Source organism: Oncorhynchus clarkii, chromosome 2 (genome assembly GCF_045791955.1).
Source record: "Oncorhynchus clarkii lewisi isolate Uvic-CL-2024 chromosome 2, UVic_Ocla_1.0, whole genome shotgun sequence".
NCBI classification, from domain to species: Eukaryota; Metazoa; Chordata; class Actinopteri; order Salmoniformes; family Salmonidae; genus Oncorhynchus; species Oncorhynchus clarkii.
Genome location: NC_092148.1, coordinates 92887435 through 92901080, shown reverse-complemented (window position 1 = coordinate 92901080; position 13646 = coordinate 92887435). Strand labels below are relative to the sequence as shown.

Genomic DNA, 13646 nt, shown 5'->3' with positions numbered 1-13646 from the left:
CAGTGAAATTTACATTATAGTGTCAATATATTTTCTCTGATGAACGTGGTGTGAAAATTTAGCTAGGATAAGTTTTATTTATGGTAGACTCATGTTAAGTATTTGGGACATATTTTGAGCCAACAGGGCAGGGAAGAAATTGAGATATTTGTGTTTGGTTTTAACACCTGTATATAGGGGGTGCCATTTGAATATTTAATTTGTGGTCATGGGTAATACGTTTTTTTTTTTTTTTTTTTTTTTTTAATTTAAATTTTGTATTTTATTTTTTAAGGTAAATTAATTATAGTGGGGTTTAATTAACCTATATAAGGACTTAAGAAAGTGCCACCATAGACATGTTTTTCTAAAAAAAAATCCATGAGTTTAGATAAAGCCAAACAGTGAGACATTTAGTTCAAATTTGGAAACATGAGAAAACGAGCTACAGACAGATAAGGGGAAAAGGCAGACAGAAGAGCCCTCCCCTGCACTGCAGAGACCTTGAAGGTTGGAGAGCAGAGAGGAGAAGTTTTAAAAGGGAGCCAGGACGAGCAAAGATAACAGAATGTGTAGATAACAGTTACTGAGTGGAGACAAAAGGGAGAATTGGACATGTGGAAAATGAAAGGGGCGCTCCTACATGATAATGTCAGAACAGAAGGATAATATACTAATCTTACCTAAGTCATTATTTAGAGTAGGTAAGGTTGTTACCTGGGCAGAGCCAGGTATCAAAAGGGGGATGGGTAAATTGTGGTCTAGGATAGGATGGGGCCTATTGGATAAGAAACTAAAGATATAATCAGATAAAACATATGAGAAACTGTTTGTTAACCAAGCCTGTATGTCCAGGATTTTATGCATTACAGGTGAACTACAGGTGAAGTCACTCAATCCAGTCCCAGAGGCTTGTTGGGGGGACCATACAAGGACTCCTGGTGACAGCTAGCTGAAAGAGCTACCCGGATTCATATTGCACGGGGGAGGGTAGGACACATTGACACATTGACACTGACACTGTCGAACAATAAACAGTGTTCGAGAGGAGAACTGGAATTAACAGAATTCCGGGGGCCATCTCTCGAATGAAGTAACCCTCCCTGTCCTGTCACCCCTGTTTTTGTTCATAGAAGTGAAGATGTGTCTGGCTCTTGCTAGTGATGTGTTCTCTGGGAGAGGGTGGGGCTTTACAGGAGTGTCAGTGTACCTGTGTAATGGGGGAGGGTGTCCATATGGGGATTACATGATAACCAACTTGGGACAATTCTAGGATTGGAGAAGAGGGTATTCTTATAGCATAGGGGATCCCACAAAGGTGGATAGGTTTTCCATCATATGGGGAAAACCTGGTAGCACTGTTGAACTTTGTAAAGGTGATGAAATCCTACTAACCATCAAAACTATTAAGCTCTCTGATGCAGGCACTTACACCCTCGGACTACAAAGGACCGGGACAGACACGATGGGTGTGTTTTCTATTAGGAAGCTGCCAAAACCAGAGGTCCCAGACGAACCAGGGCCAGACACACTCCTCTACCACCCCTGGACCGAACCTGCCACCTACCACCACTGTGTTAAAAAATCCCATTCAGGTAATTAATGTTAGAGACTACACAGCTATTGATCAATTAGGCACTGAGACTGGTTTTGATGGTAGGGACAATTTGTGGCTGTCTTATATGAGGTACACAGCTAAAACCCTGAGAAGAAAGGACTGCACTATTTGTAGTCATGCTAGACTTGTTCTGGCTACACACCCATTTGCTATAGGAGAAGGAGAGGGGTGGTTGTGTATTCTGAGAGGTTTTTACCAGGTTCAGCCCAATTCAACCCTCTGTTCCTCTTTGAGCCTTGTGTTTCCTACAGTACCTCCTCATCGGGCCCCTTGGGGTGTTAAGGCATATGGGGGCAATTACAGTTGCATCACGGGTACAGGTAGTGGCATGGACTATGGGAGATTGCCTGAAGCTGATTGCAGCAGTAACATAACCATTTATGCCACTTGGCCAGTTACAGGCCTAAACCAAACTAGTGGTCTGGCTGATGTGTGGTGGATATGTGGACCCAAAAGAGTACTGAGACCCATTCTTAGAGGAGACTGGCAAGGTACGTGTGCTCTGACCAGTTTGATAATTCCACTGACCATTGTTGATGTTACTTCTGAACAGCTGTTGGGTTCTGTATCCAGGGGGCCTGAAAACATTCCATCCCATGGGAGACATAGACGTAGTGCTCCATGGACAGAGGATGTAGTTGACATACACACTAACCTGTTGGGAGTGCCAATGGGGGTTCCTCATGAGTTTCAGGCCTTGGGTAGGAATGATGGACTCTGGCACTTACTACCTATTATAGGTCCGGCCATAGTGGATGCTAGACAGACTGCATGGATCAGTTATATCTACTATAATCAACAGCGTTTTGTGAATTACCCCCGTGATGCACTCACTGGTCTGTCTGAACAGCTTGAGGCCACATCTAGGGTTGCCAGACAGTCTGCAAGATGTTCGGTGAACAATGTTGCACGTATATTCCTAATAACACCACTCCAGATGGTGGTATAGCTAAGGCCTTTAATGGGCTTGGTGCATTATCTGCTGAGATGAGGACCATGGCGGGGGTGGAGGAGTCTGGACTGTTCTTTTGGTTGGGAGCCTGGTTTGGTAAGTACACTGGTATGGTGGTTACTGGATTTCTGACCCTAATTCTTGTATTTTTATTATTGATGTGTTGTGCTGCTTGCATCATACCGTGTTTTAAGAAGTCTGTTACAGATGTGACTCTAACATGTTTAATCCCATTAATGACTACGGATAACCCCAGTTGTAATTGCTCTGCCTGGGATGCTGTCTATCCCATGACTAAATCTACTGCTAGGAAACCATTGTTTTCCAACAAGGTTGCCAGGGCACATTTCACCTGTGTCAAAATGACGGGAGGCGGTACTAATGTGGGACAGGTTCCTGGGAATTGGTGTCTGGATACAATCAACATTGTTGGGAGTTTCAGGCCAATATCCAGAGCAGATGTGGGGTGGTGGTGTGGCAACACTGTCCTGTTTGATAAATTACCCTCCAATACTACTGGAAGCTGTGCACTTGTTACTCTCCTTTTGCCTGTTTCTATCTACCCTACAGAGGCTGGAGACCTCATCCTTAGGGTCCAGAGGGTGAACCCTGAATATTGGAGGGGACGTTCCAGGCGTGCCACCACCCCATCTAGTGGTGATCCGACGTACATAGACGCCATTGGAGTCCCAAGGGGAGTTCCTGACGAGTACAAGTTGGTGGATCAGGTGGCAGCTGGGTTTGAGTCCTCCATTTGTTGGTGGTGCACTGTTAATAAAAATGTGGATAGAATACATTCCAGAATCGCATTGCAGTGGATATGCTACTGGCAGAGAAAGGTGGAGCTTGCACTATGTTTGGTGAACAGTGTTGTACTTTCATCCCTAATAACACAGCCTCCGATGGTAGCTTGACCATAGCCCTAGAAGGTTTGAGGACTCTTAATGGTAAAATGAAATCTCATTCTGGGATTGATACCTCAATGTGGGACTCCTGGATGAGTGCCTTTGGTAAATATAAAACCCTGGTCTCCTCCATTTTGGTCTCCATTTCGGTGTTCGCGGCCATTTTGGTTCTCTGTGGATGCTGTTGCATTCCATGTATCCGTTCCCTTACCACTAGGGTTATCTCTAGAGCTATTGACCCTTCCCCCCTTTCCCAGATGTTTCCTCTGCTTGCTAATGACCTGCCCGAATTTGAGGATGAGGTTGAGAGTGCCTACTAGGTTTTGTTTTTCTTTTCATGAAATGCTATGACTGCTGAAATAAGGGATAATGAGTGACACCCTAGAGGGTGTCAAAAAGGGGGGCTTAAATTTCACACCATTTTCTTTTGTTCTGTTTTTGAATGAGCTGTTGTTCTCTTTTGACATGAGGGTTGCAAGTTCCTAGGTGGCTGGTAGCCAATCTAGTACATAGTGGGATCGAATGGAGAACATGAAGGTATTTTAAACTTTGTAATTGTTAGCCTAGTTTATGTCACATCTCTTAGGAGATGTGAAGAGAGGGAATCACAAAACTTTTCCTTCTGGGAAAAGTTTTCTTTTTGTGTCTGGATCTAGTTAGGTTGTGTCGAGGGATTTGTAAGGAAGTGCTATTTCTTATGCAGGTGACCAGCCTACTGCTATTACATTGCTATAACTGAGACAACGTATTTTCACAGTAAAACATGTTAGGTCCCATACAGGATAGCTCCCACACACACACACACAGCACACACACATTACACACACTAACTGCCGAGGACACACAGATAAGACATACACCCACACATTGGGAGGAAGAGACAGCCTTGACTTGCAGAAACCAGCGCACACACCTAATCTCCTTCTTAGCTGAACATTGTGTGACAAGGAACGGCACGGCAAGACTCAGAGGGATGACCCGTATACGTTGTACCAGATATCTTTACTCATAATTAAACTGTCACTTGTCATACAATAGACCACCTTGTCTGAATCGATCCTTGACCGGCTCACCCTCCTACATATCCCATTATCAACAGTCCCCGCTGCCCCAGTATCAGAGAGTGGGTCCCCGCTGCCCCAGTATCAGAGAGTGGGTCCCCGCTACCCCAGTATCAGAGAGTGGGTCCCCGCTGCCCCAGTATCAGAGAGTGGGTCCCCGCTGCCCCAGTATCAGAGAGTGGGTCCCTGCTGCCCCAGTATCAGAGAGTGGGTCCCTGCTGCCCCAGTATCAGAGAGTGGGTCCCTGCTGCCCCAGTATCAGAGAGTGGGTCCCTGCTGCCCCAGTATCAGAGAGTGGGTCCCTGCTGCCCCAGTATCAGAGAGTGGGTCCCTGCTGCCCCAGTATCAGAGAGTGGGTCCCTGCTGCCCCAGTATCAGAGAGTGGGTTCCTGCTGCCCCAGTATCAGAGAGTGGGTCCCTGCTGCCCCAGTATCAGAGAGTGGGTCCCTGCTGCCCCAGTATCAGAGAGTGGGTCCCTGCTGCCCCAGTATCAGAGAGTGGGTCCCTGCTACCCCAGTATCAGAGAGTGGGTCCCTGCTGCCCCAGTATCAGAGAGTGGGTCCCTGCTGCCCCAGTATCAGAGAGTGGGTCCCTGCTACCCCAGTATCAGAGAGTGGGTCCCTGCTGCCCCAGTATCAGAGAGTGGGTCCCTGCTGCCCCAGTATCAGAGAGTGGGTCCCTGCTGCCCCAGTATCAGAGAGTGGGTCCCTGCTGCCCCAGTATCAGAGAGTGGGTCCCTGCTACCCCAGTATCAGAGAGTGGGTCCCTGCTACCCCAGTATCAGAGAGTGGGTCCCTGCTGCCCCAGTATCAGAGAGTGGGTCCCTGCTGCCCCAGTATCAGAGAGTGGGTCCCTGCTGCCCCAGTATCAGAGAGTGGGTCCCTGCTGCCCCAGTATCAGAGAGTGGGTCCCTGCTACCCCAGTATCAGAGAGTGGGTCCCTGCTGCCCCAGTATCAGAGAGTGGGTCCCTGCTGCCCCAGTATCAGAGAGTGGGTCCCTGCTACCCCAGTATCAGAGAGTGGGTCCCTGCTGCCCCAGTATCAGAGAGTGGGTCCCTGCTGCCCCAGTATCAGAGAGTGGGTCCCTGCTGCCCCAGTATCAGAGAGTGGGTCCCTGCTGCCCCAGTATCAGAGAGTGGGTCCCTGCTACCCCAGTATCAGAGAGTGGGTCCCTGCTACCCCAGTATCAGAGAGTGGGTCCCTGCTGCCCCAGTATCAGAGAGTGGGTCCCTGCTGCCCCAGTATCAGAGAGTGGGTCCCTGCTGCCCCAGTATCAGAGAGTGGGTCCCTGCTGCCCCAGTATCAGAGAGTGGGTCCCTGCTGCCCCAGTATCAGAGAGTGGGTCCCTGCTGCCCCAGTATCAGAGAGTGGGTCCCTGCTGCCCCAGTATCAGAGAGTGGGTCCCTGCTACCCCAGTATCAGAGAGTGGGTCCCTGCTGTCCCAGTTTCTGTGCTTTAGAGATGTCGATGATGAGTAACTATTTTTTTAAATATATATATATTTTTTTATAAGTTTGTTACTCTCCAAATATGGAGTTTCACTTAGCATACAGCCGGTATGTACTTTCGAAAATGTCTAAATAAAAATAACCCCCCCCCCCCCCCCCCCACATGATTCAGAGAAGATTTTATTAAACATTTCCTCCCTGACCTGTTTAGCCATGTCCTCCAGGTGTTTCTCCTGTAGTTCTCTCTGGACTCGTTTCCCAGCATCCTCCACTGCCCTGCGTCGAGCCAGGTCTGCCTCTCGCTGTAGCTTCTGTTCCCAGAGCCTGTTGTAGTTGTAGTAGTAGAGTTTATTGGTTGTTCAGTCATATACATTCGTCAATAGCCTATGATTCTCATTGGAGCCAAGGCCTTAAGTCAAGTTAAGTCAAGTCAGTCAACCATAGGACAGATTTGTACTCCAATCTATAATCATAGATTGTTTCATGAAACAAATCAAATCCTGCAATAGCACAATAATTTTTAAATACCTGGTGTCCAGCTCCTCCATAGTGCAGCCTGGGGCAGCCTTGGTCCTCTCAGAGCTGGATGTCTGACAGGCTTTCTCCTCCTTCTCAGTGAGATCTGTCTGAGAGGAAGACTCCTGGGTTTCTGTAGGTCTCTGTCTTCTGACGTCAGCCTCGATCGAACCTCTGAGCCCAGGACCTCTTCATCTTCACAGGACAGATGGGGGGGGAGGCACAGAGCGATTGTATTTTATCCAGGAATGATGTGATCAGGACAATCCAAATACACCTCTGCTGTTCTCAACCAAGATCTCAGCGATCACGGCCTGCATCCGTAATGGGACCACCCCTCATCACTGTCAAACGCTCCCTAAAACACTTCAACGAGCAGGCCTTTCTAATCGACCTGGCCGGGGTATCCTGGAATGACATTGACCTCATCCCGTCAGTAGAGGATGCCTGGTTATTCTTTAAAAGTGCCTTCCTCACCATCTTAAATGAGCATGCTCCAGTCAACAACAAAAAATTCAACCAGGAATAGATATAGTCCTTGGTTCACTCCAGACCTGACTGTCCTTGACCAGCACAAAAACATCCTATGGCGTTCTGCATTAGCACCGAATAGCCCCCGTGATATGCAACTTTTCAGGGAAGTTAGGAACCAATATACACAGGCATTTAGGACAACTAAGGCTAGCTTTTTCAAACAGAAATTTGCATCCTGTAGTACAAACTCAAAAGTTCTGGGATCCTGTAGTACAAACTCAAAAGTTCTGGGACACTAAAGTCTGAGGAGAATAAGAACACCTCCTCCCATCTGCCCACTGCACTGAGGTTAGGAAACACTCACCACCGATAAATCCACTATAATTGAGAATTTCAATAATAATTTTTCTACGGCTGGCCATGCTTTCCACCTGGCTACTCCTACACCCGGTCAACAGCCCTGCACTCCCCACAGCAACTCACCCAAGCCTCCCCATTTCTCCTTCACCCAAATCTGGATAGATGATGTTCTGAAAGAGCTACAAAATCTGGACTCCTACAAATCAGCCGGGCTAGACAATCTGGACCCTCTCTTTCTAAAATTATCTGCCGTAATTGTTGCAACCCCTATTACTAGCCTGTTCAACCTCTCTTTCGTATCGTCTGAGATTCCCAAAGAATGGAAAGCTGCCACGGTTATCCCCCTCTTCAAAGGGGGTGACCCTCTAGACCCAAACTGCTACAGACCGATATCTATCCTACCCTGTCTTTCTAAGGTCTTCGAAGGTTTCAGAGGTGCATCTCAGCCACGCTCAAGGTCCTAAACGATATCATAACCGCCATCGATAAGAGGCATTACTGTGCAGCCATATTCATTGACCTGGCCAAGGCTTTCGACTCTGTCAATCACCACATTCTTATTGGCAGACTCAATAGCCTTGGTTTCTCAAATGATTGCCTCGCCTGGTTCACCAACTACTTCTCAGATGGAGTTCAGTGTGTCAAATCGGAGGGCCTGTTGTCCGGACCTCTGGCAGTCTCTGGGGGTGCCACAGGGTACAATTCTCGGGCCGACTCTCTTCTCTGTATACATCAATGATGTCACTATTGCTGCTGGTGATTCTCTGATCCACCTCTACGCAGACGACACCATTCTGTATACTTCTGGCCAGTCTTTGGACTAACTAACCGCCAGACGAGCTTCAATGCCATTACAACTTTCCTTCCGTTGCCTCCAACTGCTCTTAAATGCAAGTAAAACTAAATGCATGCACTTCAACGGATCACTGCCCACCCGTCCAGCATCACTACTCTGGACGGCTCTGACTTGGAATATGTGGATAACTACAAATACCTAGGTGTCTGGTTAGACTGTAAACTCTCCTTCCAGACTCACATTAAGCATCTCCAATCCAAAATTCAATCTAGAATCAGCTTCATATTTCGCAACAAAGCCTCCTTCACTCATGCTGCCAAACATACCCTCGTAAAACTGACCATCCTACCGATCCTCGACTTCGGCGATGTCATTTATAAAATAGCCGCCAACACTCTACTCAACAAATTGGATGCAGTCGATCACAGTGCCATCCGTTTTGTCACCAAAGCCCCATATACTACCCACCACTGCGACCTGTACACTCTCGTTGGCTGGCCCTCGCTTCATACTCGTCGCCAAACCCACTGGCTACAGGTCATCTACAAGTCTCTGCTAGGTAAAGCCACGCCTTATCTCAGCTCACTGGTCACCATAGCAGCACCCACTCGTAGCACGTGCTCCAGCAGGTATATCTCACTGGTCACCCCCAAAGCCAATTCCTCCTTTGGTCACCTTTCCTTCCAGTTCTCTGCTGCCAATGATTGGAACGAACTGCAAAAATAACTGCAGCTGGAGACTCATATCTCCCTCACTAACTTTAAGCACCAGCTGTCAGAGCAGCTCACAGATCACTGCACCTGTACATAGCCCATCCAACAACCTCATCCCCATACTGTATTTATCTTGCTCCTTTGCACCCCAGTATCTCTACTTGCACATTCATCTTCTGCACATCGATCATTCCAGTGTTTAACTGCTATATTGTAATTACTTCACCACCATGGCCTATTTATTGCCTTAACTCCCTTATTTTACCTCATTTGCACTCACTGTATATAGACTTTTTGTTTTATATTTTTATACTGTATTATTGACTGTATGTTTTGTTTATTCCCATGTGTAACTCTGTGTTGTTGTATGTGTCGATCTATATGTTTGGACCATGACAGTTTACAATCTAAGGTAACGCCAAGTAATTTAGTATCCTCAACTTGTTCAACAGCCACACCATTCAGCAGAGGTCTAGAACTTAAGGAATGATTTGTACCAAATGCAACGCCCTTAGTTTTAGAGATGTTCAGGACCAGTTTATTACTGGCCACCCATTCCAAAATAGACTGCAAGTCGTTAAGGGTTTCAGTGATTTCATTAGCTGTGATTGCTGGTGCGTATATGGTTGAATCATCAGCATACAGTTGAAGTCGGAAGTTTACGTACACCTTAGCCAAATACATTTAAAAACTTAGTTTTTCACAATTCCTGAAATTTAATCAAGAGTAAAAATTCCCTGTTTACGTCAGTTAGGATCACCACTTTATTTTAAAAATGTGAAATGTCAGAATAATTTTCTGAAAGATTTTCTTTCTTTCATCACATTCCCAGTGGGTCAGTAGTTTACATACACTCAATTAGTATTTGGTAGCATTGCCTGTAAATTGTTTAACTTGGGTCAAACGTTTCAGGTAACCTTCCACAAGCTTCCCACAATAAATTGGGTGAATTTTGGCCCATTCCTCCTGACAGAGCTGGTGTAACTGAGTGAGGTTTGTAGGCCACCTTGCTCGCACATGCTTCTAAAGCCATGACATCATTTTCTGGAATCAGTCATTTGTGTCAGTGCAGTACATGTTGAGTACCCTTCTCTATAAGCATGCTGAAATTATGTTGTTCATTTGTTTACAGAGAAAATATCATTGTATTTGATCAAACACAATTTTTTCCAACACTTTGCTAAGAGCTGTCAGCAAGCTTATAGGTCTGCGGTTAGAACCAGTAAAGGCCGCTTTACAACTCTTGGGTAGCGGAATGACTTTGGCTTCCCCCCAGGCCTGAGGACAAAATACTTTCCTCTAGACTCAGATTAACGATATGACAGATAGGAGTGGCTATAGTCAGCTACCATCCTCAGTAGCTTTCTATCCAAGTTGTCAATGGCAGGAGGTTTGTCATTATTGATCAATAACAATAATTTTACAAAATTCAAATTTTCACTGCTTTTCTTTCATGATTATTTTTTATAGATTTTTTTATACATGAATAAAATTGCTCACTGTTCATTGTTGGCATTTCCTACTTAAGTTTGCCCACTTGGCCAATGAAATAATCATTAAAATAATTGTGAACATCAGATGGTTTTGTGATGAATAAGCCGTCTGATTCGATAAAAGATGGAGTTGAATGTCTTTCTGCCCATCATTTCCTTTAAATCCACAAAGTGTTTTCCCCATCATTCTTTATATCATTGATCTTGGCTTCATAATGAAGTTTCTTCTTCTTTTTGGTGCGTTAGGTCAAATCATTTTTTAATTTGCAGTAAGTCAGCCAATCAGATGTGCAGTAAGTCAGCCAATCAGATGTGCAGTAAGTCAGCCAATCAGATGTGCAGTAAGTCAGCCAATCAGATGTGCAGTAAGTCAGCCAATCAGATGTGCAGTAAGTCAGCCAATCAGATGTGCAGTCAGACTTATTAGCCACTTCCTGTTGCCCCCATCTCTTTCAACCATACATTTTTTTTTAAATTCCTCATCAATCCCATGGAGCCTTAACAGTTCTAACAGTCAGTTTCTTAACAGGTCCATGTTTATCAATAATTGGAAGAAGCAGTTTCATAAATTCATGAAGTGCAGCGTCTGGATGCTCCTCATTAATCACATCAGACCAACAAATGTTTTTAACATCGTCCACATAAGAGTCACAGCAAAATCTTTTGTATGATCTCTTATACACTATTTTAGGCCCAGCTGTTGGAACTTTGTCTTTCCTGTATATAGCCACTATATTGTGATCACTGCATCCAATGGGTACGGATACAGCTTTAGAACAAAGTTCTACAGTATTAGTAAAAATGTGATCAATACATGTGGATGATCTTGTTTCTGCAGTGTTTGTAAACACCCTGGTAGGTTGACTAATAACCTTGAGCAAACAGCTTGATGAAAACCAGTCAATATTCAGGTCCCCAAGAAAGTAGACCTCTGTTTACATCACATACACTATAAAGCATTTCACACACATTATTTAGATACTGACCGTTACTGACCGTGATGCCAACTGCGTCGCGGGATCCAAACTAAGAAGATAGGATAGCTACCAAGAACCTTCCAATACACTTTCAAACAGGCAGTACTGATCTGCTCTGATGGAACAAGACAACACCTACCTTCTTCTTCCATCTAGCCTTGGACTTGGTCAGCTGGGTTTGGATCTGTTGTCTGACCTCCTTGTCCTTCTCTTCAGCCCACAGGGCTCTGAGCTGGGTAACTGTCTCCTGGTTCTCGGTCTCCAGGTCTGCTCTGAGCTGGGTAACTGTCTCCTGGTTCTCGGTCTCTAGGTCTACTCTGCGCTGGGTCTCCAGGTCTGCTCTGAGCTGGGTCACTGTCTCCTGGTTCTCGGTCTCTAGGTCTACTCTGAGCTGGGTCTCCAGGTCTACTCTGCGCTGTGTCTCCAGGTCTACTCTGCGCTGTGTCTCCAGGTCTACTCTGAGCTGGGTCACTGTCTCCTGGTTCTCGGTCTCTAGGTCTACTCTGAGCTGGGTCTCCAGGTCTACTCTGCGCTGGGTCTCCAGGTCTGCTCTGAGCTGGGTCACTGTCTCCTGGTTCTCGGTCTCTAGGTCTACTCTGAGCTGGGTCTTCTCTGAGCTGGGTCACTGTCTCCTGGTTCTCGGTCTGCTCTGAGCTGGGTCACTGTCTCCTGTTTCTCGGTCTCTAGGTCTACTCTGAGCTTATCTTCTAGAGTGTTCAGCTGAGAATAGGACAACACCGTCAAAGGGCATTCTTTGCACCAGTGTTCCTAACCCGTTTCCAGACCGGCCTGGGCTCTTGTCGCCAACATTGGAGTAGACAAGACAAACAGATCTGGAACCAGGCCATTGTTCATATAGTATCTTCATCAAGTGAGAAGTGTGTGTGTACTAAACTATATACCTCATTCTCTCTCCTCTCCTCCTCGTCCATTCTTCTTCCCTGCAGGTTTTCCTCCAGCCGGTCTTCGTCCTTGCAGAGTGAGATGTAACAGTCCTGTACTGCCACCATCTCTCCATTCACCTCACACAGCTTGGCTCTATCCAGAGAAGACATTATGTCATTGTAGAAGAGGATATACAGGACCCTAACGTAGGTTGAGATAACAGAGTTTGGTTTATAAGGGCTGCCTAGCAAATACTGTTACTGAAAGTGACTTACAGGACAATGATTGAATACCTTTTTTTGTTGTTGTTGTTGTTGTTGTTGTTGTTGTTGTTGTATGTGATCCCTGTGGGAATTGACCCCAGGGCAAAGCTGTTGGTGGAGCCACACACAGCAGCTGTTTGTTTCTGCCGTGATGTTATTTATCTGAGCTTTGTGTTCCTGGGTCAGTTCTGAACGAACATCACTCACTCACCTCACCTCACCTCAACTCAACTCACCTCAACTCACCTCACTCACTCACTCCACTCACCTCACTTCACTCACCTCACTTCACATCACTCACCTCACATCACTCACCTCACATCACTCACCTCACATCACATCACTCACCTCACATATATATTACTATTTGTAGCCATTAGGGAATTCCCACTGTGTCATACAGCACACCAGCTATAAGCCTCAAACACTCTGACAGTGTCATTGTATGTTTTGGTACACCAGACTTACATTCATTTCCAATGAAAACGCTGGGTTTTGTTTTGCCTTGCGCTGCAGTTGCAGTGCGGTTTGTTGTGTACTAGTCACGGTCGTCGTATGAAGTGGACCAAAGCGCAGCGTGGTATGTGTTCATGATGAATTTTTTAATTAAAGAAAACACTGAACACTGAATACAAACTATACAAAACAATAAACGAATAACGACCTTGAGGCTATCCTAAGAACTGTGCTGACACAAGCAACTAACATAGACAAATCACCCACAAACAAACAGTGAAACCCAGGCTACCTAAGTATGATTCTCAATCAGAGACAACTAATGACACCTGCCTCTGATTGAGAACCACACTAGGCCGAAACATAGAAATCCCCAAATCATAGAAAAACAAACATAGACTGCCCACCCCAACTCACGCCCTGACCATACTAAATAACGACAAAACAAAGGAAATAAAGGTCAGAACGTGACAGTACTATTTCACGCCACGATGCTGTCGGTGTGTTCGACCCGTTACAGATACAACTAGTATCTCTAGTAGTATCTAGTGTCTCTAGTAGTATCTAGTATCTCTAGTAGTATCTAGTATCTCTAGTAGTATCTAGTATCTCTAGTAGTATCTAGTAGTATCTAGCAGTATCTAGTATCTCTAGTAGTATCTAGTATCTCTAGTAGTATCTAGCAGTATCTAGTATCTCTAGTAGTATCTAGTATCTCTAGTATCTCTATTAGTATCTAGTAGTATCTAG

The 13646-nt window shown here is 45.6% G+C and overlaps 1 pseudogene; it reads right to left on the bottom strand.

Moving 5' to 3' along the window:
• LOC139378542 (centrosomal protein of 152 kDa-like) overlaps window positions 1-12102 on the bottom strand; it is a 28151-nt pseudogene extending 16049 nt beyond the window's left edge.
• Window positions 12103-13646: the final 1544 nt, after the last annotated feature.